We start from the raw sequence: 22,869 nt of genomic DNA on the forward strand, positions 1-22,869 counted from the left end.
CCCACCCATGTCCACTGATGAGGATAGTGGGGAGGAAGAAGGTGTGGACCAGAGGCGTCGGCTCATTGATCGATATTTTGCTTGAATGTAAGTAGCTACCTCTTGTGCTCCAGCCAACTGCGAAGACCTGTTTGCGGACCTTGACGCACTGTGGGAAGCCTGTGTACCCCTGCACGCAAGGATTATCTTAGCGCCTCGCCGGACCCGCTTCGCGGGTCCCGCAGCGCCTTGGTGACTGTGGGAGCTGCTGGTTGTCTGTGGAAGCTTTGTGGAGCGCGGGGCAGGCGAGTGTGTCAGCGGGGCTGCGAGCACTGAGGCAGGGACTCCAGCGTCCAGGAGTCCCTGCCCGTCCAATCAGTCACACCTGGGCTGCTCTCCCCGCTGACCGCGCCCCCCGCCTATCAGCCCTCCAAGCGGGTGTGGTAGTGTACAAAGGTGAGCAGAGCTTCCGCCTCGCGGGAACGAGCGGGAGCGCGCCGGGAGAAGCCCGGGACAAGGGCGGGACCGTCTGTGGCCGTCCGGGGCCGAAGGAGGCCGGGCTGGGCCTACCCCCTTTTCGTTTGCGTATTCGATTCCTGGTCACATTTCCTGCTACAATCCCCGGCTGAATATAACTTTGTACTATTATAATGCCGTCCCCGGCAAAGGAGAGCACTCCATTGAAGCCGGGAGGTGTCAAAAGCAGGACTCTAGAGAATTATTTCTCGCGGGCGGGGGGGGAGGGGGACAAAGAGTGTAATCTGTCTCGGTTAAGGGCAGAAAGGAGACGCTCAATAGATAATTTGAAAAATACCCCCCTTGGAGAGCAATCCACCACGCCTAGGGAGGAGTTGTCCCTAATAGACGATGTCCCACTCCTGCTGAGGGATTGTATGAACACCTCACCAGTTGAAGCCATGAGTATAGCTCCAGTTACCAGTCCAAGCCCCACTAGGGTAACCATTGATTTAGTCTCCCAACCCCCCCTAGCCCCTAAGGCTAGGAAAGCTCAACCCATACCAGCCATCGCGCAAGGAGTACTTGGGCCTCCTCCTAACAAACGTAGGAGGAAATCGAAGGGAGCCCAGGGAAGGAGCAAACCAAAAATCTCTCATTTGGATTTTGGGAAATCTTCTACTAAACCTCCCGTACCAGCAGCGAAATTACCGGCTGATTCACATCCTAAACCTATTGCCCAGGTTGATCTAGCTCCCGCCTCGACAAAAAATATGGGCACTAATATCGCTAATGTCCCCCTTTCTGTTGTCCCGCTTGGGAACCTGGAATTCTTGCTAAGGTCTCTATTATTACCGATTAGCGAGAGTATAAAAAAGATCGAGATCAGACTAACCATTCTGGAGACCACACTAGGTAGTCTGAAAATCCCGGCTGATCATCAGGGAAGGCATCCAGAACCCGCTCCCATTACTTTAGCCCTCCAACAGCCTGTAAATAGTGTTGCAAACATAGTCCCTCCACAAGCCGCAAATGCGGCGGTCTCGCAACATCCTTTAAGGAACAAGCCTGCACCAACTAAGCCCCTTAATTTTAACATTCCTATTCCCCCCTCAGGCCCGGTTTATCCGGCACAGCCGGTAGACAGTACCACACTGATCCCCCTAATGAAGCTTCCCTCGAGACCACGTAGGCCCAACCTACCCCCTGAGACTAATGATTTTACTGTAGTCATGGCAGGTGTCCCCCCACTCGAAGTAGGTGAAACCGAGGATTTTTGTGCCCTGAAAAGTCGGGTCATTAAGTGGCTAAACATAAATAGACCCCTCCCAATACACCTTAATAATGAAATCATAATGATAAGAAGGGTGCCATGGGTGGGGAGAACACATAAATCCATTATAGGGGACTGTATATTGGTGAGTTTTAGGGACACAGAAACAGTGACCTATATATGCCAAGGGAAAAATAGATCTAGGGAATCCACCATTCAAACCCTTTGGGTGTCTTTCTTCTTTCCCATCACTCCAGTCCCACTGCAGCCGCCACAAATGCAAAACAACTGGGAGAGGGTTGGCAGGAGGAGGAGACACCAGGACTTTAACCCTAGACCTTTATTTGGCCGACCAGAACCACCCTTTCACACCTATAATCGGTTTAATTGCCTGAACGATCTAGAGGGGGTAGATTGACAAATGGATAATGCCCCCCAGGGTTATAGGGAAAAGGGCGTCCTGGCAGAGGTGTTGGTAGAGCGAAGCTCTCATGTTCAGCAAACTCTAATGACTGGTGTTGGGAAACCCGGGTGTGTTGATCCTAAGGCTACAGCCATAGAATGTATAGGAGGGGGACATAGGCTGGCCATGCAAGGGTCAACGCAGGAGATACCATCAAATCCACAGGAGGGCTCAGAAGGGAGGGGGGAGGGAGTGAGACTGATTTCTTGGAATGTAGCGGGGATAGCGGGTAAATTTAACAACAAGGAATGGGTTGATTTCATTAGGAAATTTCATGTTATATGTGTTCAGGAGACATGGGCTTTGGTGAACAATTACCATCTACAGGGGTACAAGTGTTTTTTTGTTCCCGCCCGAACATCTAGATCAGGGAGAGCAATGGGCGGGTTGTCCGTTTACGTAGATTTAGACCTCCCAGGCACCTGGTCTTCCCCGGATTGGAATTCACATGGGATCCAGGTAGTCCGGTTCCTTGGAAAGGGGCTAAGATTTTCTGTTTTTAACATTTATAACACTGAGACAGCAAACAACCATATCCCGCTACTAGCTGAACTAGATCAGAGGCTGGGACAAGAAACAACATTCCAAAAGAAGGGGCAGTCTTATGGGCTGCTTTTAATGGGAGACTTTAACTGCCATCTTTGTCCGGCATTGGTCAAGGCAAATTCAGATTGGTCACAATGCCCAATGGAGAAGGGGCCGCATTTCTCTCATACACCCACGGGGTCGGCTCTTGGTCTACTTCGGCTCAAGTATGACTTAGAACATACCATTAATATGATGGACCCACAGTCGGATGGCACACTTCCACCAACTTTTAAGGGTAGGGGTTGCTCATCTATTATAGATTACATTTTGGCTTCGAGATCCCTGATAAATAAAATAATCAGTGCAGGGATAGAATGGAGCAGCTTCAGCGACCACAACCCTCTCGTTTTGGTGCTCTCGTATAGGGTGGGTGCTGGAACCAGAGCCCATCGCACAATTGAGGAGAGGGTCACAGACCAAGGCAGGAGACTGAAATGGTCCAAAATAGACGGGGTAAAGTTTTTTAAAACCTTGGGTGACAAGGGCCTATTGGCCATTAACGATTGTCTAGACTTAGAAGTCCAGGGATCAAGGTTACTGGAAGCATTTGACCAGATCGCTAACCTGATCGATGGCCTACTTAAGTCCAGTGCGCCCACACGCAACCTGGCTAATCCCCGGTGGTTTGACAAAGACTGCTCTAAGGCACTAAGGGAGTTGAAATGCTGCCTTAAGCTAAAACCAAGGGACCCTCAAAAAATTAGGGTGTGCAGAGAAAAATATAAAAAAGAGACCAAAAGGAGGAAATTTGCCCTGCAGGCAGAAGCATGGGCAGATTTAAGAGAGGCAGGGGAAAAAAAGGATCTTGCGGGCTTTTGGAGAATCATTAATAGACCGACTTTTCAAGAAAATGATTCCCCGGATATAGGGGCTAACATCCTTCCGGAGCAGTGGGTCACACACTTTAGGGGTTTATATAACCATGAGCCCGGTACCCCTGTAGAGCCACCGGTAACCCTAAGTCAGGTTTCCCCGGTAGTATTCACTCTTAAGGAGATTACTGCAGGGATGGAGGGTCTGACCAAAAATAAAGCTCCGGGTCCGGACGGGATTCCCCCTGACCTGTTTCTTAGCAATATAGACTTATGGGCCCCTCTGATGACCAGGGTCATAAATACTGCTATCTCTTGTGACCTGCCACCATCTTGGTCAAAAGCGATTATTGTGCCAATTTTTAAAAAGGGCAACAGGGACGACCCCAAGTGTTATCGGCCGATTTCCCTGATTGACGTATCGGCCAAACTTTTGGGTAGGGCAATCCTTAACAGACTGTCCGAGTGGACCGATGAGAATAACATCTTCTCGGACACTCAATACGGGTTTAGGACAGGGAGGTCCACTAGTGACCAATGCCTGAACCTTTACATGCTGACTGCCAAATATACTCTGGCCAGTGATGAACCTATTTATATGGGATTCATGGACTTGGCAGCAGCATTTGACCACGTCAATAGGGGAAAGCTGTGGGACTTGATGTCAAGCATGGGGATTGAGAGTGGTTTAATCACCATATTAAGGGAATTGCACAGCGACACCACGGCCAAGGTTCGATTTAACAGGGAGGGAGGATTGTCTGACTCTTTTCCATGTAAGAGCGGAGTCAGACAAGGTTGTATCCTTGCCCCTTTTCTGTTTTCCCTTTATATTAACAACTTGGAGCAGTTTCTTTTGGGTTTAAAGGCAGATTCCCCTAGGGTCGGGCCGAGGCATATCCCTGTCCTGCTTTACGCGGACGACGCGGTCTTGCTCGCGCGCACACCGCGAAGCCTACAAATCCTGATAGATGGGTTCGTTAAGTTCATGAGCACCCTGGATCTATCTGTTAACCTGGGTAAATCTTATGTGCTCCTGGCCGGCAAAAAACCTTCCTCTAAATTTACTTATACAATAGGCACCCATATTTTAGAGGAGGTCAAAACGTTCACTTATCTTGGAGTAACCTTTGATGGCGCTTTGCAGTTTAACTCCTTGGTGGCGGAAGGTTGTAGCAAAATGATTGCCTCTAATGGGGCAATAGCAGGATACGGCAGGAGGCTAGGTAGATGGAGCCTGGACAGGTGGCGAACTTGTATTGCTCCGTATCATGCTCCAAAGTAATCTATGGGGCAGAAGTATGGGGCTTTGTGAACACTACTAGAATCCAACAGGAAGAAAACAAATATCTGAAATCTATCCTGAGGGTGCCACCCAGCACCGCTGGAATCATAGCTCATAGGGAGCTAGGGAGGCCATACCTGGATGACCTGTTAAAATTTAGGCCAATTGTGGCCTGGTTAAAAATATGGGTTAATCCAGATGCGCATCTAAGCAGAGAAATTTTATTGGACTGCTTAGACAGGACTAACTGTATGCGCATCCCTTGGCTTAAATATGTGAAAAATACCCTTGAGGATTTAGGTTTTGGAAACCTCTTCACGAACCCTACAACACTTTCAGCACAGCACAAGAAACAAGTAGGGGAAATTTTCCTTGAGCGGAAAATCCAATGCAGAGCTGAGGCTGAAAGAGTTAAAAAGACTGTGAGGGCTCATAATCTGGTGAAGAGTGTGGAGGGTATGGAGCCTTATTTGTACCTCATGCATAATGCACAGGATAGATTTCTTATGTGCCGTTTTAGACTGAATTTACTTCCTTTTATGTTGGCTTCACCAGCAGGTTTCTCCACGTCAATTGAGCAGAAGGGACCCTGCGGCTGCGACAACAGGTCTCCGCAGGACTCCCTCCATTTTGTTTTGCTTTGTCCCTATTTTTCTATGCCCAGGCGCAGTTTTCTTGTAAATATTTTAAAAAATGCCCAACAGGAACATGCTAGGGATGCATTAGTCTTCTTGCAAAAAGCCTCCAATCCCCTAACCTTGTGTTGTATTATGAATTTTATTAAGGTTGCGCTCCGATTAAGGATGACTAGGGGTCAGGAATGAAAGCTTTTGGATTTTCTATTCTAAGTTTATGGATCTGTACATCGGTATTTTTACTTGTATTAACTCTGTATAAGGATCTTGACTAATGTTTAATAACTTTTTATCAATGTATATATATATGTGCTTTTATGGTGTTTTTTAATCACCGAATAAAGATTCTAAAAAAAAAAAAAAAAAAGTAGCTACCTCTTGTGCAGCTAGACAATGCGTGATGGATGTTTGCTGGTGATGTGTGGGTGTGCTGTGTCTATGCTGCCTGTTCTGGTATGTTCTGTTAGCAGATGTGTGTGTGAGATGTTGTACATGCAATGCTCCCTGATGTGTATCCTGTGATCCACTGAATTGGTGATGAGTGTGGTTTGTGGGATTTTGCAGTACATTGTGTTGTGATGGGTGTGAATCACTTTCCTGACCTGTGCTTGTTGTTCTGTAATTTTCCCTAGGTCACCCCCACAGTGGCATGATTCTCTAGAACATTGATCCCTGCACCTGGTAATGACAATTTATTAGACAAACATGTGATTAAAACATGGAGGTCACACAGCATAGAGTGTTAACGTGGTGTTTATTTACAGGTTGTGGATTGATGTTGGTGCATATTTACAAGTAGGTGTTGGGGGAAGTGAGAGTTGAAGGTCATGGCAGATGAAAACACCGTGGGGACACCACATTGTGTGATGTCCACCTAGTCCAACAGACGTGTGACAATGCTTGGCATTGTGGGGCAGGATAGTTGACAGGGTGAACGGCAGTCTCAAGGAAGGGTGAAGTCACTGGCGGCCCCTCTTCGAGTGGGTAGACGGTGCACTTCACTGCTCTCAGCTGCATCCAGCCTCGGACGGCCCCTCCGTCTTGGAACCGGAGCGGAGACAGCTGTGGGGGCAGGTTGGTCAGGGTCCACCTCCCTGTCCATGGCCTCAGGTGATGGTGGCGGTGGGGTTGGTGACCTGTCCCGCTGAGCAGTTGGGTGAGGGGGTGGTGGTGTGGCGCGGGATAACCAATCCCTCCACAGAGCAGTTTGCTGGCCGATGAGGTCCACAATTTGGCCAATCCGTGTGTCAATGGACCGCAAAAGCTGGCTGTTCTCTTGCGTATCTTGGTGGGCCCGATCGGACTGGGCCTGCGACAGCTCATAGGAGGCATTGACTCTGGCGATGGCTTCCAGGGTCTCTGCCCCAGGATGGGGTGGGTCTCCTTCACGACCTCGACGAGCAACTACACTCCTGGTTGTGAGCTGTGGCCTCACCAGTGTCCTCTCCCGCCCACTCTCCGTGCTAGCCTGGGATGTCGATGGGCCATCATCGGGTGATGAGTCAGGCAGGGTGGCACAGGCAGGAGTGGTGGTGGTGGTGGTGGTGGTAGCTGCACAGCTCACAATGGCAGGTGTTGGTGTAGTGACACAGGCCAAGGTGGTGGAGCCGGGATGTCCTGGGAGCCTGATGGCCCTGGGAGTCTGCTTGGGCCAGCTTCGTCCTCTGCACTCGAGCTGTCAATTGGATCGTCCCCGGAGAGTCCTGGGTGTGAGGGGGGCGACTGGTGCTGGCGGCTGCTGCTTTCGCCGGTTAAGTTGCGATCACCTGAGGGACAAGAATTTCAAAATTAATGCTGTGGACATGACATGTTTTTTGTTTTCATCAAATCAAAATAGAGAGAGAGGACTAGGTAAGCTAGTCCGGATCCACTAGGTTATATGTAGATTATCAAGGAGGACTAGCTAAGTTGTGTTAAGAGACTCAGTGGGTACGTATGTTGGCAAACCATATGGTTTGGTCATGAAGCCCTCACCCACCAACCTAGTTGGTGGCATGCTTCATCATCGGGCCCACCACAGTGACACCGAATGTGTCCTGGGTGTGCTGCGACTCCAGATTACTGAGGAGCTGGTGCTGGTATACTTGCTGAGTGTGCAGTGTAGGTGAGTGTGAAGGTGATGTTTTAAAAGCTATACTAAGGGTCCCAGTACCCGAGGGTGTATGGATAAGCGTGGCACAGTGGTTAGAGGCGGCAGACCCGGAAGCTGAGATCGGCCGTGGACCAGGGTTCGATTCCCCGCCTCGGCGGGTCTCGGGCTCAAAATTCCACGGGCTCGACAATTCTCGCTCCGCTCCGGTGCCTACTCGACTCACGGGGTCACACTCTGCGACTCTGGGCAATAGCTTGCTTAATCTCCACTACGGCCCCTCGCGGCGGGATGCCTGACTTTCACCTTGTGGATACCCTGCCGGGGTATCTCACAGGGGAATACCAGGACGGGTTCCCTAGGCAAGCGCCTTGATACCTTCGGGTGATACGTGCGCTATATAAGTCGCAATACATTTACATTTACATTACTGGGCCCCTGTTAGCAACTAAAAAGGCAAACGGGCGCGTTGGAGTAAATCATGACCTCCTACGTCCTGTGTGGTCATGTTTCAGCCAGGCCTTTTATTTATAACTGGCTTACCTCAGGACCAATGAGTATGTGAAGGTGTAAAAAAAATATTTTAAGTGATTTGTGATGTAATTAAAAGTGTCGCACTCGATAAGGTGCGTTACGTGTTAGAGGGGGATTGCCCCTGCTTTACTGTACACATAACATAAATGACACAGACAGACGTACAGGGTAGAGTCAATTAGTATGATAATTTAAAAAACACAACGTATTGCCGGCTACTAAGGTGTGTCAACGACCTAGAACAGGCAGAAAAACGTGGCCATGCTGGTTGCATGGCTAGTGTGGTTTTAAGCGTAAAATCGGGGTGGGGTGGTGGGCTAGACAGCGGGGTAAGTGCAGGGTGAGGTACAGGTAACTATAATACATTATCCTCACACTTGCTGTTTGCTGTTAAAGCTTCCTTGGGTCACCTGGCAGGGAGAAAAGACCCTAGATATTGTAGAAAGGCAGAGATTAGCGCCAAACCTGTAGGGAGAAAGATGCTGCTGCTTACCTAGATGGTAGCAGTAGAACAGCGTGTTTACTCACGGAATTGCCGATCTGCGTGCTCCTTGGACCTGTTGTCCTGCTGCGGTGTCCCGGGTAAGTGAGTGGGGCCCCCGGACAGGTTTAAGTAGCCCGTGTGATTCGCAGCACCTGGAGCAAGCATGAAGATAGAAGAAGGTGCGGTCGCGCTAGAGGCGCTGAGTCATTTGGCGCCCTGCGCATGCATTCAGGATCAGTGTTGCGTGCGCATGCGCAGTAAGCTCATGGTAGTGCCGCGATAATGCGCATGCGTCTGGCAGCATGAAGGGAGAATAGATCCGCAAAGTGTGGTCCATTCAAGGGGCAATGTTTAAGGGTGAGAATCAGACTGGGATGTCAGGGTTTACAAAGGAAAAGACGGTGTTGTTTTTCACGATTGGGCATGGTTACAGCCGGTCAGTAGATAATATACTGTATAATTGCGCAAAAGAGAGGGTAGGTTCAGAAAGTACTAAAGTGCTCAGGTTGTCAACGCACTCCATGGGATGGAGTCGTTCAGCCCATCTATATGCGTGGATAGACGGTGTATCCAGCGCTGTTCCTTCATAAGGAGGGCCTTTTCATTAAAATGGGTCACATCAAACTGTTCAATCACTGTCCACATGAAGTCATTCAGGGTGTGATTGTGAGTAAAAAATGTTCTGTCAGTTTACTTATATTTTTACCGCAGCGGATGGTGCTCCTATGCTCTGTCATTCTTGTCCTGACTTTCCGAGTTGTCATGCCAATGTATCTGAGGCCGCATCAGCACGTTATGAGGTACACTAAGTTTGAAGAGTTACAATTGGTGAACTGGTGCTGGGTCCAGGTTTTACCGTTTTCCAGGGCAAGAGTTTTTGAGGGGGATGTCAAATGGCAGACGCTGCAGTTATTGCATGGTTGGTGGCCTGTGAGTTTAGGTAGGCCCCAGGCGTTCAGGATCGTGTTGTATGTGGGGCGAGGATTCACCCTAGGTCTGGTAGACACAGCGCCAGTTCACCAATTGTAACTCTTCAAACTTAGTGTACCTCATAACGTGCCGATGCGGCCTCAGATACATTGGCATGACAACTCGGAAAGTCAGGACAAGAATGACAGAGCATAGGAGCACCATCCGCTGCAGTAAAAACATAAGTAAACTGACAGAACATTTTCTTACCCACAATCACACCCCGAATGACTTCATGTGGACAGTGATTGAACAGTTTGATGTGACCCATTTTAATGAAAAGGCCCTCCTTATGAAGGAACAGCGCTGGATACACCGTCTATCCACGCATATAGATGGGCTGAACATCTCCATCCCATGGAGTGCGTTGACAACCTGAGCACTTTAGTACTTTCTGAACCTACCCTCTCTTTTGCGCAATTATACAGTATATTATCTACTGACCGGCTGTATCCATGCCCAATCGTGAAAAACAACACAGTCTTTTCCTTTGTAAACCCTGACATCCCAGTCTGATTCTCACCCTTAAACATTGCCCCTTGAATGGACCACACTTTGCGGATCTATTCTCCCTTCACGCTGCCACACGCATGCGCATTATCGCGGCACTACCATGAGCTTACTGCGCATGCGCACGCAACACTGATCCTGAACGCCTGCGCAGGGCGCCAAATGGCTCAGCGCCTCTAGCGTGACCGCACCTTCTTCTATCTTCCTTCTTGCTCCAGGTGCTGCGAATCACACGGGCTACTTAAACCCGTCCGGGGGCCCCACTCACTTACCCAGGACACCGCAGCAGGACAACAGGTCCAAGGAGCACACAGATCGGCAATTCCGTGAGCAAACACGCTGTTCTACCGCTACGATCTAGGTAAGCAGCAGCATCTTTCTCCCTACAGGTTTGGCGCTAATCTCTGCCTTTCTACAATATCTAGGGTCTTTTCTCCCTGCCAGGTGACCCAAGGAAGCTTTAACAGCAAACAGCAAGTGTGAGGATAATGTATTATACTTACCTATACCTCACCCTGCACTTACCCCGCTGTCTAGCCCACCACCCCCACCCCGGTTTTACGCTTAAAACCACACTAGCCATGCAACCAGCATGGCCACGTTTTTCTGCCGGTTCTAGGTCGTTCACACACCTTAGTAGCCTGTGTTTTTTAAATGATCATACTAATTGACTCTACCCTGTATGTCTGTCTGTGTCATTTATGTTATGTGTACAGTAAAGCAGAGGGAATCCCCCTCTAACACGTAACGCACCTTAGCGAGTGTGACACTTTTAATTACATCACAAATCACTTAAAATATTTTTTTACACCTTCACATATTCATTGGTCCTGAGGAAAGCCAGTTGTAAATAAAAGGCCTGGCTGAAACATGTAGACCACACAGGACGTAGGAGGTCATAATTTACTCCAACGCGTCCGTTTGCCTTTTTAGTTGCTAACAGAGGCCCAGTAATTAAAGTTTATCCATACACCCTCGGGTACTGAGACCCACTGTATAGCTTTTAAAACATCACCTTCACACTCACCTACACTGCACACTCAGCAAATATACCAGCTCCTCAGTAATCTGGAGTTGCAGCACACCCGGGATACATTCGGTGTCACTGTGGTGGGCCCGATGATGAAGCATGCCACCAACTAGGTTGGTGGGTGAGGGCTTCATGACCAAACCAAATGGTTTGCCAACATACGTACCCACTGAGTCTCTTAACACAACTTAGCTAGTCCTCCTTGATAATCTACATGTTTTTTGTTTTAACATTACAACTCACTATGGAATCAGTACACCCCCACCCAACACACGCCCTCCCTGTAGACATGGGGGACTGTTGGGAGTTGTAGTGCTGGTCTCTCACACACCCCACCACCTCTCTCACACCCACCAGCCACCACCACCCTCCCTGTAGACATGGGGGACTGTTGGGAGTTGTAGTGCTGGTCTCTGACACCCACCACCCACCACCACCCTCCCTGTAGACATTGGGGACTGTTGGGAGTTGTAGTGCTGGTCTCTCACACACCCCACCCACCACCGCCCTCCCTGTAGACATGGGGGCCTGTTGGGAGTCGTAGTGCTGGTCTCTCACACCCACCACCCTCAACCACCCTCCCTGTAGACATGGGGGCCCATTGGGAGTTGTAGTGCTGGTCTCTCACACACCCCACCCACCTCTCTCACACCACCCACCACCCACCACCACCCTCCCTGTAGACATGGGGGACTGTTGGGAATTGTAGTGCTGGTCTCTCACACACCCCACCCACCACCGCCCTCCCTGTAGACATGGGGGCCTGTTGGGAGTTGTAGTGATGGTCTCTCACACCCACCACCCACCACCACCCTCCCTGTAGACATGGGGGCCCGTTGGGAGTTGTAGTGCTGGTCTCTCACACACCCCACCCACCTCTCTCACACACCCCACCCACCACCGCCCTCCCTGTAGACATGGGGGCCTGTTGGGAGTTGTAGTGCTGGTCTCTCACACCCACCACCCACCACCACCCTCCCTATAGACATGGGGGCCTGTTGGGAATTGTAGTGCTGGTCTCTCACACCCACCACCCACCACCACCCTCCCTGTAGACATGGGGGACTGTTGGGAGTGGTAGTGCTGGTCTCTCACACACCCCACCCACCTCTCTCACACCCACCACCCACCACCACCCTCCCTGTAGACATGGGGGCCTGTTGGGAGTTGTGGTGCTGGCTGCTTTGACAACATGCAAGGCTGGGAACGTAGGTGGCAACATTTGTGTTAGGTCATGGTGGGTGCATTTGAGCCCAGGACTTCACATTTGGGTGACTATGTGGCACACATGCATAGATTGGGGACAGGGAGATGTGTGTTGGCAGTTGTGCAAGGCAGACTAAGGCGTGATAGTGGTCATTGGTTTGCGCTTACCAGCCTCTTGTCCCTCCTCGATTCCTTCCAGTCTCTCAGGGTGCAGTATGCCGAGCACCTTCTCCTCCCATTCTGCATATGATATGGGCTCCGGGGGAGTGCCGCCGCCAGTGTGGTGTGCCCGCAGGTGGTTCTTCGCCCTGATGCCTTTCACCCTTGCCTTGAGGTCGTGCCACCGCCTCTGGATCTCGTGTTTGGTGCGTGGCACGGTCCCTGACGCATTGACTCTGGTCACTATCCTGTCCCACATGTTGTTTTTGGTTGCCAAGGTGGTCTGCTGGACTAGGGTGCCGAAAAGATGTGGTTCGACACGGAAGATTTCCTCCACCATGACCTTCAACTCACTGTCTGTGAACTTGGGGTTTTTCTTGGGTGCCATGGTGTGTGATGTGCAAGGTGTGTGTCTGGTGGGGTGGGGTGTGCAGGTGTGTGGTGTGTAGGGATGGTGTTATGGATGTTTGTGTGGTGGGTGTGTCTGTGTGCAGGTTGTGTGTGTGTTTGTGTGTGTCTGCTGTTCGTGGTTTTGTGGCTCTTGCTTGCAGCTATGCTGTGATGCAAAGGACTGTGGTGGTGGGATGGATTCATTTTATACTCTGTGTGGTGGTGGTGTCCCAATGGTTGTTGGCAATCAGGTGTTCTGTGGGAGTGGTGTTTTGGTGCACTTTTCGGTGTTTGGGGGGGGTGTCATTGGGGCATGTAGTTGCTGGGGGTGGGTGTTTCAGGTGGTTGGTTGTCCTGTTTAGTGTGTTTTCTATTTACTTTCGTCTGCCATTTTGTAATCGGTTTGACGGCAGGGATGGTGTTTGTGTGGTCCTTCCGCAGTCATGGTCCGTTTGGCGATGCATTGTTTCCGCGGCGGTCGAGGACGGTGATGGATTCCGTTGGTATGGCGGCATTATCCTAATCGCGTAGCCGGACCCTCCGCAGGTATGGCGGCGGTTGGGCCTGTTCCCGCGGTCATGTTCGTCCGCGGCAGAGGGTGTTTCTACGGAACCGTGCGCTTACGGCAGTCTTTGGTGTGCTCCGTCCGCCGCGGACGGTGTTAGTTATGATCCGTCCGCCGCGGTCAGAGTTTCTTGACATAAACATCCTAATCGCAACCGCGGATTCTCCGCGGTGCTGTCGGGAGTGATTTTGCCGCGACCATGGCGGACGGAACACATTTCCGTCCGCCATCCTAATGAGGCCCTTAATTGGGCCACCAGAGCGTTGATAAAAAGACAAAACAGGGTAGGGGGAAGCACACACCCGCCTTACTCCTCTATTAACTGGGAAGCGAGGGGTCAATTTTCCATGTATTATGTACCTTACTTGGGCAAAATTACCTGTATGCAGTCTCATGATCAATGACAGAAGGTAGGGGGAATTTCCAGTTGTCTAAGAACCTCCCACAGTTTGTCTCGAGGGACCAAATCGAAGGCTGTTTTCAGATCGACAAATATCAGAGAGAGGCTGCCACCCTCTATTGACACCGTCTTCCAATATAATAATTAGTAATGATTCAATTTTTTTGTATTTGATGATTGCAGAAAACAAATTACTTTTTAATATTTGTTATGTGAGGCATTTGTTTCAGCTGTCTCTATGATTTTTTTTGTGCTACACTCTGACTTGCATAATATTTTCCATTCAATCTCATTGTCAAGTCATACACACACAAAGTGGTCTTAGGGAATTACCATTCATACGAGTACCTCTGCTTGTTCGATGCACAGTTATATTTAGAAAGGAAGTTTATGATGGTGTCTTATTGGATGGCTATTACCCTGACCTTAAAGCATATAACTGAGGGGAGCTTTGAGGCAGGGTCTAATATGGACAATGCATCTGAAGAAGAGTATGACGGATCAGAAAATAGAAAAGATTTGTACTGTGCTGGATTTTCATCAGATGCGTATCCACATTTTGAGTCCAGGCAGGTTCAACACAGAGCACAGTAAGAATGCTTACTTTGCTGTCTCATAATAGATTTTGAAAAATAAATATTCTATTTACTGGACATGTTACATTCCAATTCAATGCTACAATGTTTTACAAAGTACGCATCATTGTGGGACACCAAAGTCTGTTTTACTATATATTGGGTGTACACTGCTCATGGCAATAGTGGACAATCCCACAGAACAGTCTTACTATTCTACTAGTATGATTTTGCCAATCCTAGGGGTATCTGTGCTCTGCCAGGTGGTGCAGTGCACCATTCCTGGAGGTACTGCAGTACCAGGTTGACGCGTGAAGTGGACAGAACAAGCTCCTATTCCATCTCCCTGTTCCAAAAATCTATTTAATATATGGTTCCCAGATAGAGGAAGTTATCAGATACTAAACTGATAAGAACAGATACTACACTTGATCTTAGCCAAAAGGACGAGAAGCGATAGCCAACAACTATTTTTTCAATCCTCATGAACAGAGATCATTTTTCATTGTGCATTGTAGCAGGACAATGCTAAATATGTGAAGGAGTTTTAATGGATCATTATAGTATCTACTTTTCAAGATTTATACTTCTGAGAAGACTATAGGGTCAGATTTATAAACATTTTGCACTGTGTTTGCATCACAAAAGTGACGCAAATCAGGGTGCGGCGCTGCTTTGCGTTACATGCAAAAACAACAGTTGATGGACAGAATGCAGAACAATGTCATACATTCACTCCAGTACAGAAATCTGGACATAAATCCATAGTTTTTTTGTTCACCATGCCATTCCAGTTTGAACCCTGCCATAGGCAAATCAGTCTTGACCCTGCGCCCCATAGGAACAGTCCAGCCTGAACTGCCAAGCCAGGTCCTCCCTGCACTGAAAACAAGCATCCTAGGTCCGGTTTCGGGCTTTCAGCCCTCATCAGCCAGGGTAGCTTGATTCCAGTGGCATGGAGAGCAAGGGACTCACGTCTGAGCATACCCGTCCCACTCGGGGTGACAAATGCAAAAACAACAGTTGATGGACAGAATGCAGAACAATGTCATACATTCACCACATCCCTGAGCCAAGACCCCCCCGCCAGCTAAGCAAACCCCAGCCAGGCCACCAACAACCTCACGAAGTGGATCAGCAACTGCGCAGACGACCTCGCCCCACTGAGGACCCCGCCCAGCAGACCCGGCAGTAAGAAAGCGCCTTGGTTCACCGACAAACTCAAGAGCTCCAAGAAGAACTGCCGAGCCCTCGAGCGAGCATGGCGCAGAGACCCAACACCAGACAACATGACCACCCTCAAGCGCGCAACTCGAAAACACCACCAACTGATCCACACCACCAAGAAAACCGCATTCAAGGAACGACTGGACAACAACGCACACAACAGCAAGGAACTCTTCAACATCGTCAAAGAGCTCTCCAACTCCAACGCAGGAAACAACGACATCACCCCATCACAAGACCTCTGCAACTCCCTCGCCTCCTACTTCCACGACAAGATCGCAGACATACACAACAGTTTCATCACACAGCCAACGCACCCCACGACCGCACCTGCACCCCCCACCACCACCCTCCGCGCCTGGACTCCGATCAACACCGAAGAAACCCAATGCACGATGAACTCCATCCACTCCGGATCCCCAACCGACCTCTGCCCTCACTACGTCTTCAACAAGGCCGACTCTGTCATCGCACCCCACCTGCGGGACATCATCAACACCTCCTTCGACACCGCTACCTTCCCGGAGAGCTGGAAGCACGCCGAACTCAGCGCTCTACTGAAGAAACCATCAGCGGACCCCACCGAACTCAAAAACTACCGCCCCATCTCGCTCCTCCCGTTTCTGGCCAAAGTCATCGAGAAGACCGTCAACCAGCAGCTGGCCACCTTCTTCGAGACGAACGGATCCCTCGACCTCTCGCAGTCTGGCTTCCGGGCCAACCACAGCACCGAGACCGCCCTCATCGCAGCCACCGATGACATCCGAGCCCTGCTCGACAACGGGGAAACTGCGGCCCTCATCCTCCTGGACCTCTCTGCGGCATTCGACACTGTCTGCCACCGCACCCTAGTGCAGCGCCTCAGCAACGTCGGAATCCAAGAGAAGGCACTAGAATGGATCATCTCCTTCCTCGCCGGAAGGACACAGAGAGTCCGCCTCCCCCCGTTCAGGTCCGAGGCCACCGAAGTCATCTGCGGCGTACCACAAGGATCATCACTTAGCCCCACCCTCTTCAACGTCTACATGAGCCCCCTCGAGGCCATCGCACGCCAACACAACCTCAACCTTATCTCTTACGCCGACGACACCCAGCTGATCCTCTCCCTCACCAACGACCCCGCCACCGCCAGAGCCAACTTACACGAAGGGATGACAGACGTAGCCGAGTGGATGATGAACAGCCGCCTGAAACTGAACTCAGACAAAACGGAAGTCCTCATCCTGGGCTCTTCACCCTCTGCCTGGGACGACTCCTGGTGGCCCACCGCCCTGGGCAGCGCACCCAAACCTACAGACCACGCACGCAACCTGGGCATCATCCTGGACTCCTCCCTTTCCATGACCAGACAAGTCAACGCCGTCTCCTCGTCGTGCTTCAACATCCTACGCATGCTACGTAAGATCTTCCGGTGGATCCCCACCGAGACCAGGAAGACGGTCACCCACGCTCTCGTCACCAGCCGACTGGACTACGGCAACTCCCTCTACGCCGGAACCACCGCCAAACTCCAGAAGAAACTCCAGCGGATCCAGAACGCCTCAGCAAGACTCATCCTCGACATCCCCCGACACTGCCACATTTCCGGACACCTGAGAGACCTGCACTGGCTCCCAGTCAACAAGAGAATCACCTTCCGTCTCCTCACCGACGCACACAAAGCCCTACACAATCAAGGCCCAAGATACCCCAACAGCCGCCTCAACTTCTACACTCCCGCACGCCGGCTTCGATCGACCAGCCACGCCCTCGCCGCCGTCCCCCGCATCCGAAGAGCCACCACAGGAGGAAGGTCCTTCTCCTACCTGGCCGCCAAGACCTGGAACTCCCTCCCTACCCACCTCCGCCTCACCCAAGACCACCTCGCCTTCAGGAAGCAGCTCAAGACCTGGCTGTTCGAGCAGTAGTGGACCCCCCCTCCCCAAGTGCCTTGAGACCCTCCGGGTGAGTAGCGCGCTATATAAATGCATTGATTGATTGATTGATTGACCCCAGTACAGGGATCTGGGCCTTAATCCATAGTTTTTTTTGCTCACCATGCCATTCCAGTTTGAACCCAGCCATATGCAAAAAAGGCTTGACCCTCTGCCCCATTGGAACAGTCCAGCCCGAACTGCCAAGCCAGGTCCTCCCTGGACTGAAAACAAGCATCTTAAGACCGGTTTCCAGCTTTTAGCCCTCAGCAGCCAGGATAGCTTGATTCCAGTGGCATGGAGAGCACAGGGCTCATGTCTGAGCATACCCGTCCCACTCGGGGTGATAAATGCTAAAACAACAGTTGATGGACAGAATGCAGAACAATGTCATACATTCACCCCAGTACAGTGATCTGTGCCTAAATCCATCGGTTTTTTGCTCACCATGCCATTCCAGTTTGAACCCAGCCATATGCAAATCAGTCTTGACCCTGTGCCCCATAGGAAGTCCAGCCCGAACTGCCAAGCAAGGTCCTCCCTTGACTGAAAACAAGCATCCTAGGATCGGTTTCGGGCTTTCAGCCCTCATCAGTCAGGATAGCTTGATTACAGTGGCATGGAGAGCATGGGACTCACGTCTGAGCATACCCGTCCCACTCGGGGTGACAAATGCAAACTGGGGCGGTGTGGTGAGCAAAATAACGATGGATTAAACCCAGATCTGTGACTGGGGTGAATGTTTTGCCAATGCGCAACATTCCGTCCATCACCTTGTGTGTTTTGCAGTTCGCCCTATGTGGGAAGGGTATGCCCAGACGTGGGTCCCATGCTCACTACGCCACTGGAGTCAAGCTATCCTGGCTGATGATGGCTGATAGCCAGAAACCGGTCCTAGGATTCTTGATTCCGGTCCAGGAAGGACTGAAGAACCGGATTAACCCACTTACTGGGTCTCGGCGGCGGGGGAACCGCCCAAGCCTTCCATACCCTTCATACGTAGTAAAAGGAGACACAGGAGCCTTCGTCTGCAGGAGGAACCCAGATTTATTCAAATAGCCTGGGCTATGGAACAGAGTCCCAAGCTTGTCAGAAACAAGACAGAGGAGACTGCTGCTTTACTCCGCAGCTTACAAGCCTTTTATACTTTTTCATCTCAGTCTTTTGGCTGTTAGTTCATTGTTCAATCAGGGCAGCGTTCGCAGTTGATAACCAGATCCAGACGACGTTTGTAGATGGTGACCTGGTCAAGGCTTGGTACACAAATCATTGTTCACACGGCTTGATCAAGGCTCAGTCTTTCAGGTTACTGTTTAATCACCTTGATCAAAGCCCAGTCATTCAGGTCATTGTTTAATCACCCTGATCAAGGCCCAGCAGTCAGACCATTGTCCAGATAACCTGATCACGGTGTCAAGGATGTTTACCGGGCTGGGAGCAGGAGATGCAAAACAAGTCATTTACACAGGGTGTGAGTGTCTCATGGCTTTCTGGTAAACTGCAAAGAACAGGGGGGGTTGGTTGTGTGACAGTTCCTGGGCAGAAGTGCAGGCTGCAAGATGGTTTTTGTCGTGTCAGTTAGAATTTCCTCAAGCATCAGCAGAAATGACCAGGTGGGTCGTGTGGAAGTGTTTGACACGAGATGGCAATGAAAAAGCAATGGAGTCCCGGTACAAATGATGCCGATCAGAAAGAACACTTTTTCTCAGGACATAGCTTGGCAGTTCGGGGTGGACTGTTCCCATGAGTCACAGGGTCAAGAAGGCTTTGCATATGGCCATGTCTGAACTGGGGTGGCGTGGTAAGCAAATAACGATGGATTAAACCCAGATCTGTGACTGGGGGTGAATGTTTTGCCAATGTGCAACATTCAGTCCATCACCTTGTGTGTTTTGCTGTTCGCCCTATGTCGGAAGGGTATGCCCAGACGTGGGTCCCGTGCTCTCTACGCCACTGGAGTCAAGTTACCCTGGCTGATGACGGCTGATAGCCAGAAACCTGTCCTAGGATGCTTGATTCCGGTCCAGGGAAGACTTGGCTTGGCAGTTCGGACTGGACTGTTCTCATGAGTCCCAGGGTCAAGACTGATTTGCATATGGCCATGTCTGTACTGGGGTGGCATGGTGAGCAAAATAGCGATGGATTAAACCCAGATCTTTGACTGGGGGTGAATGTTTTGCCAATGTGCAACATTCCGTCCATCACCTTGTGTGTTTTGCTGTTCGCCCTATGTGGAAAGGGTATGCCCAGACGTGGGTCCCGTGCTCACTACGCCACTGGAGTCAAGCTATCCTGGCTGATGACGGCTGAAAGCCAGAAACTGGTCCTAGGATGCTTGATTCCGGTCCAGGGAAGACATGCCTTGGCAGTTCGGGCTGGACTGTTCCCATGAGGCACAGGGTCAAGGCGGATTTGCATATGGCCATGTCTGAACTGGGGTGGCGTGGTGAGCAAAATAACGATGGATTAAACCCAGATCTGTGACTGGGGGTGAATGTTTTGCTAATGTGCAACATTCCGTCCATCACCTTGTGTGTTTTGCTTTGCGTTACATGGGGATTTACAATGGGAGTTATATTGGTGGGACGTGTGCGTTTCCATGCAGCCACCCTACATACCAAAAATTTGAGACAGGGCTTAAACATTTCATGTAATTTGAAAACAGGTGTTAAAATGGGCAAGTTTTCATTTCTCTTTTTCTCCAATTTTGCATGTGTACTGCACTGTAAAGCACTCATACAAGCAGGAAATGTTTTAAAAGATGTCTAGGCATAGTATTTCATACTGGAATGGTACTCTTTCAGTACAAAACCTACGCTAGACTCATGCACATACCCTTGTACTAAAGCGCAAAGGTGTGTGCATGCTGCTCTGCAGCAACATTGTTTGCCGGTACTAGGCGAGGGAAGGAGATAACCATATCTCTGTAGTATGGTGCTCTTCTGCTCTCGCCTTCTCACTTAGCACAGCATTTTTGGCTTCTGCTCTGCCCTGCATGAGAATTTAGTAAACCTGGCCCACAGTGTTTGACAAGTCTTCATTCCTGTGCAAAGGTTTGCTGCTGTTCAGGCAGTACGTTCCAAGCAAAAGATCTGTTTATGGCATCAAGCAGTACATGTTTTGCAACAGTTCCACTGGTCATGAATACAGCAAGAAATTAGGTGCAGGGAAGAACTCCAGTATAAATTCTGTCTGTTGCCCTTGCTCATTAGGAATTATGGAAATGAGTGCACATTATTTAAAATAAAGTTTACAAGACTAAAGTGTGTATATGTTTGAGACTTACATTTTTTAATTGAGGCATGAACGTTATGTAAATGTTTTTAAATGTTGATCATTTTGAATGTTATGTCTGGCCCTTCATATTTTTCTTTAATTGCTGCAGCAATATCAGCTAGTGACACGTTTATGCCACGTAGTGAAAAATTATTGTCTTTAATGGTGTCAGACACATATCAGTTTGGGCTCAGACACAGCCAGAGTGTTGGAGAGTGTATCTATGCCCTCTTCATTTCCTCTAGAATCGTTTCCTGTGTCCTGTATTGTACCTCTCAAACTTGACTTCTGGTTCCAGATCGTATACAGGAGCATATTGTTGTCTTCTTTGCCCTAAAGGAAAGGCTTGTTGATGTATTGGAGACACTCGGACATTGACTTTCTATGTAGGTATTGGTGAAGGATTGCCAAATTCCATCCAAAGAGGCTAGGCTTGATTCTAATTACCCCAAGATGTCATCCTGAGTGGTGATTATGTGAGAAGCATAGTCTAGAGCTACATAAAATATTTATAAAATAGTTAATTATAATGTGAATTTGAATAACATATACTAAATAATTAAATTATATTTCCTTTAAAATCTTTTAAATAGGTGTCACCTGCTCCTCCATGGGCGGCAAGTCTCCTGGATGTCCATCAGCTGCCATTGCAGCTCTCAGATTCTGTGACCGTTCTCCTTAGCCATATTTTCAAAAAACAATGGTCCTAAGCAAATAGTAAGATTTCAAAAAGGAATAGAATATAGACCGTGTTAGGTTGCTATATAGATCCAGTGCCCAGCCGGACATGGAATTTTATTAATTCAGTGTTTCAAAAAATAAAGCTAAGGATGAACAAAAACAAACATAATAGGTGGAAGTCCTGTACCTTGTAACGACGGGAAGTGCGGGGGAATGGAGTAACAATTCACACAGTTTGGACAAACAACAAATACAGGCAAAGACTAAGGGCAATGGCAACTTGCAAACAATGAGAAAATACAGCAAGTTTAGCCAAAGTAGTGACCACATCAATTAAGCACAATGGATATCTGTGGCACTATTTTAAAAAGTCGACGTTTCGATCCCAAGCTTAACAATAAACGGGATCATCATCAGGACTAACACATAACATTTGCCTGGTTTATGTAATTAACGCCAGGACAATGCACAAGTGGGTGGCACGTGAGGAATTGGAGATACTGCCGGAGTAGAGGGAGTAACGTCTGGGCAGATTAAACTGAGCCGCTCGTGAGACTGGTCGAGCCGATGTTGTTATAGGAGTGCGTGGCTCCTAGCATTGGATGGCCGTCAGGCCATGGCAATGCGGAGGAGGATCCGCCATTGTCCTTGGCATGGATAAGGGACTGTTAGGTTGAATTGAGTGCGAGCTTTAGTAAAGCAATGGTGTTCTCTGTATGTACAGCAACGATGTGCTGTATGGTGCCCAGCGCCAGAATCTCTCTGCTATAGCAAGGTCGCCTGATAGTGGATCCCCCTCTGCAGAGTATCAACTGTGTTGTCCCAGAGCTCCTTGGGATGTGTATTGGTATTCGATAAGGGTTGCGTCTAACAGTTGTTTTGTCTCTTTTTATGCTGGTCATAATTGGAAACTGTCCTGTTACAAAAAAATCCTGCTTTTAGATATATTGGTAGTAGTTGTAGGAAGGAGGAATGGAGTTTTTATGATGTTATAAGTGTATAATGTAATGTGATTTTAACTGCTTTGTAAAATGGAATGAAAATACAAATGATTTTTTAATAAACTGTATTGATCATACGTTGAATGTAAGATTCAGTATTTTAAATGTGTTTTGACTATTGTGTTTGAACCAATTTGGGTCAAGGGAATGGTTTCTTTCCTTGATTGTTGGGCCAATACACATTGAAAATCAGTAAGTCCAGACCCTTTTCCCGGCATCTAGAGATCACATATCTACCGTTAGCGTCTGCATGCAAGGGTTCCAGTGTGAAGGCAGATTTAGGCCGAACCCATATGAGCACCCCTCGGGCATACGTGGTTAAGCCCGCTGCATGTGTGTTACCTTGCAAGCCTCTACTACGAAACAGTG

General features: G+C 49.3%; 1 protein-coding gene and 1 non-coding gene across 2 annotated transcripts in view; both read right to left on the bottom strand.

Annotated features, from left to right (window-relative positions):
• The window catches only part of LOC144762818 (vomeronasal type-2 receptor 26-like), a 662,664-nt gene that overhangs the window by 147,650 nt on the left and 492,145 nt on the right, over positions 1–22,869 (bottom strand). The gene's annotated exons all lie outside the window — the stretch shown is intronic.
• Positions 14,669–14,860, bottom strand: LOC144764308 (U2 spliceosomal RNA). Its single transcript, XR_013596490.1, has one exon. It is a non-coding gene; the product is annotated as a U2 spliceosomal RNA (small nuclear RNA).

Source organism: Lissotriton helveticus, chromosome 6 (assembly GCF_964261635.1).
Source record: "Lissotriton helveticus chromosome 6, aLisHel1.1, whole genome shotgun sequence".
Classification (NCBI taxonomy): domain Eukaryota; kingdom Metazoa; phylum Chordata; class Amphibia; order Caudata; family Salamandridae; genus Lissotriton; species Lissotriton helveticus.